Below are 4,776 nucleotides of genomic sequence, written 5' to 3'. Positions count from 1 at the left end.
AAGGCGGGACCTGACGCCTGGCTGCTTGCCCGTTGGCCGTGACTCTGTGACATCATTAAAGTGAGGCGGGATAAGGGGTGGACAAATGCGCGGCTGCTATGGCAACCGCTGTAAACAAACTGGCGGCAAGAAGTTTGTCTGAAGACGGGTGAAACAGTCTGAGCGTCAACCTGGTATTGGAGCTGCGGGAACCAAAACATTAGACTAGGTCTTTATGACCTTGGCCAAATCGCCCTCAATCGCGACAATTCTGTGGCAGCTAGTCAAATAATGAAAAAAAAAGTTTTAAGTACAATATCGAGTAGTGTATTCACTTCTCGAAGGAAACAAGATGAAGCCTATCAGATTTCATAAACAAAACACCATGTTTCCGTGATTCTAAAACTCAGAGCAGAGACTCACAATACATAAATAACATGTAGACATAGGATCAAACAAACGAAAAAATATAAATAAGAAAAACAAAAGAAATTGCTTTTTGGTCCTTTCCATAGCCATTTCAAGAATCAGGTCTCCTGTGAAAGTCAATGAACCTTTAATCCCTTCCCAACATCCCTAACAAGCAGAATTTGGGCACAAGATCTGAAACAAGCAGCCATATCTATCTAAAGTTCTATTTCTATTGTTTCCATTATAGTATAAAGATGCCTTCTATTTGGGTTTTCATCTTAAAGCAGTGTGATACCTTAATGATAAGTCCAAACATTTTAAGTGATCTTCAAGAAAAAGTACTCGTGAGACTGGGATGTGGTACGATTGGGGAAGGGAGCAACGTGAAAGTTGTTCAATTATGGAGGTTTGTACAATACTATGTAGGTCTTTCCAAGAACTGTAGACAGAGAAGAAAGAAGAAAAAGACAAAGAAGGAGGGTAATGACAAGGAAGGGAGAAAAAAAACATTTTGCACACACGCCCTCAACTCACTTGTTCCCTGGGGGAGGGGTGTGTGGATGTGGGTGTCCATGGCTCCTCGGGGCCCTATGGGAGAGACGTGGCATGCTGCCACTGGAAAGAAGTGTGCAGTACCTGATTTGGAAATGGCAGGAGTACTCAAGGTTATTTTTGGAGCTGGAAATTTAATCCTTTGAACCTTTACCCTTCCCCCATTTCACCAGGTTTCTTTGGCAGTCCTGCTTCACTGAGACTATTGGCTTGAGGCAGAGCCGACTTCACAATCTAAAATGACACTGCCCTTCCAGGAAATAAATAGGCTATTTTAATTTTCCTCTGACCTCAGCACAAAGGTCAGAGAGCATGTATGGATCAGGGAAAGTGTAAACTAATTCCACGGCAAAACTTTCTGTACAACACCAGGAATTAGTTTCTGTTTGGCACAAAGCAAATGTTAAAGAGATCATGCAAAACAAACAAACAAACAAAAAAGAATACAGTCAGTAGTATGACAAACAATAATATTAAAACACTTTTGCATTGAGTCAAAAATAAGGAAAATGTGAGAAAAAGTTCCATCTTGTTGCATGGAAGTTTTCCCAGAACCATACTGTTAAAACAAACATGAAACGTTTAGTCTATGGGCAGGCTAGTAGGGGGGTCACAGAGCATAAGAAAGCAGTTTAGACACCATGTATAATGTCTTTTTAAAAGGTAGTTGAAGAAAACAAATTGGAACTTAAAAGCCTGTGACATCAATTTTAAATGGAAACAAAAGAAGGGTGGGAGGGGGTCAGGAGAGGCTGAGCAGCCCACTGAGGAAACAATGGATACATAGAGCGAGCTGAGAGGAGAAGGCCTTAGAATTGGCTGTAAATACAATTATAATAATTTATCTGTGAAGCCCTCCTGTAATTTATGTTGTGTGAGGGCAGGTTAGAAATTAAATGGTGGTCAGTGCTAACTGAAAAATTAAGAAGAGGGAATGGAGCGTGTGTGCAATTGTAAGTAGGGGATACCGCATAGTCTTTATTTAAAACAAAATATTATAGGAATATTTTATATATAAAGAAATATATAAATATCAAATATTTAAACACATATTTAAATATTAAATATTTAAAATATAAATAAATATTTAAATATATAATGATAGAAATATATATAAAGAAATATATCTTTTGAACTTTCCATGCCAGTACAAAGGTGCCTGATACCTATAGCGTATAGTTCTCTCCCTATGATTTGAAGCTCACCTTCAGAGAGTAAAATAATGCTTTATTTATTAGGACAATGCTTCTCACTTATTTCTTTTTATGTTCCAAACATTGCCCTAAATGTTTGCAAATACATTTTCTCAGTTAAGTCTTCGCATGCCACGTGTACTAAGATGCTGGTCCTTTACTGTACATGAAAACACTGATGCCAGAGAACTGCCGGCTCACTGTCAACTGAGATCTGTCTTGCTCCAAAGCTTACATCGCCTCTACCATCGCACTTCGCCTCCCTGTAAAGTTTAACAGGCTCACATATGATTATATTTGTGTGGCAACTTACATATCCACGCATGCACTCTCTAGCCACACTGATGATTATGTTTCCTTTGGAAGAACACCGACCAAGTCATAAAAAGACTTCCAGGAAAAAAAAAAAAAAAGAAAGAAAGAAAGAAAAAGAAAAAGAGGCATGAAATACAAGCCATAATTCTACTGATACCACTAAGAGTTCAAAATGTCAGTGAAATTCATGGTTTTTCACCCATTAACTCACCAGTTATTTAAGAAGGACCATTTCGGATACACAATTCTCTGGCCTATTGGATGGACACAGCAATGCATTAGCTCATGTGTCAGAAGTGCTATAAACACTGTTACAGCATCTTAAAATGTTCAATCTATTTATAAAGCCTTATCTCAAGTGGCTAAGAAAGAAGAAATCAATGGGGTTTTGAATGCTGGAATTTTGCTTTATTAAGGTTCTCCAGACTCCCAAGTTTTAGACGATGTAAGCATCTTCATTACTGTGAATTTCAGTGCCCTAGTCTCATGGACCCTTTTAACAGTGCATAGACTGTCCTGCTGAGTTTTACTGTCAACTTGGTACAACCCAGAGGCCCTTGGGAAAAGGGACCCCCCAATTGAAGAACTGCTTCAGTCAGGTTGGCCTGTGACCACGTCTCGGGGGAACTGTTTTGGCTGGTGATAGATGTGGGCTACACCACCCCTAGGTTTCTGAGCCTGAGCTATGTAAGAGAGCAAGTAAACAGCAAGCCAGAGTGAGCAAGCCAGCAAGCAGCACTCCTCCATGATTTATGTATGCTTCAGTCTGCTTCCGGGTTCCTGCCTTGAGTTACTTCCCTGACTTCCCCGGGGACCAGCCCTATTCTCCACAGATTGCTTTGGCCGTGGTATTTACCACAGAAACAGAATGACAACTAGGACAGATGTGCTCCAAGGATGATACACAGTTGTCATGTGACAACACTGAGGGAAACACAGACCATAGAGTAGCTGGCACGTGTGAGCACCACCAAGTTTTAGGTATGAAAACATTTCCTCATGCTATTTCCTGGCCACTGCCACAGGGAAGTCATATTCTCAGACTGGCTCCTTCCTTGAAGGCACCCCTGTTGCGCATGTACCAGCAGTTTATGCCTTCTCACTATGTATGAAGTTACCCATCTATCCTTGATGGAGTTTTGGATTGTTTCTTTATTTGGTTTTTAAAAAATAAGGCTAATATGACTATATTTGTATATTTTTAAAATCAACAGTCTGCTATTCTTAAGTTTTTATTGTCCTTGAGATTCTGAAAGCCCTTTTCTCAAGGTAATTCATAAAGTGAAGTATTTTCCTCCTGATTTTGGGATATTCTTTTTTTTTTTTTTTTTGGTTTTTCGAGACAGGGTTTCTCTGTGTAACCTTGGCCATCCTGGACTCACTTTGTAGACCAGGCTGGCCTCGAACTCACAGCGATCCGCCTGCCTCTGCCTCCCGAGTGCTGGGATTAAAGGCGTGCGCCACCACGCCCGGCGATTTTGGGATATTCTAATGTTTTGTGTTTAGAGATGTAAACTTAAGTTTCCAGAAAAAAAAAAAAAAAAAAAAAAAAAAGGAGAAAAACCATATCCATGTTCAAGATTCTACAAGACCAAATAGTTGATTAAACTTTGTGACTGTGGAAGATGTTGTAGACCCAAAGACATGTTATCCTGGGCTCCTCTTAGTCCCTTTAACACCCTATTAAAGCCAACCGTTGCCCAGCCCTCTTTCCTTTTGATTATCAACATTTTAAAATGTGTTCTTAGCAGACTACTAGTTTCCATCAATCCAGTAGCCAAAAAAGCCATCTGACAGCGTCTGAAAGCCCAGGCAGAGTTTTCCAGGCTTCACTAATGCCTGCTTACTTATGGTATTAGGTAAATGCCTTGATTTGTGATTTTAATGATTCTGTATTTAATAAAACCTCCTTTGATAGCTTTCATAGTAGGATGTCTTAGTCACAGCAAACTGAATCTATGTCACCTTGGTCGTTTGTGATGGCTACCTCTTATTCCCCTTGAGGTGAGGTCTGTGTTTTACTATTGCTATAGATAATAAGAAGAAAACATGAGCTGGGTGTGGTGGCGCACACCTTTAATTCCAGCACTCAGGAGGCAGAGGCAGGTGGATTGCTGTGAGTTTGAGGCCAGCCTGGTCTACAAAGTTAGTCCTGGACAGCCAAGGCTACACAGAGAAACCCAGTCCTGAAAAAAAAAAAAAAACAAAAAAAAAAAACAAAAAAACAAAAACAAAAACAAAAAAGAAAGAAAGAAAACATGGCCAGGTGCATTGGTGCACACCTGTAATCTCTATACAGAGAAACTCTGTCTCAAAAAACCGAGGG

This window comes from Acomys russatus, chromosome 15 (assembly GCF_903995435.1).
Source record: "Acomys russatus chromosome 15, mAcoRus1.1, whole genome shotgun sequence".
NCBI lineage: Eukaryota > Metazoa > Chordata > Mammalia > Rodentia > Muridae > Acomys > Acomys russatus.
This window is presented reverse-complemented; position numbering follows the sequence as displayed.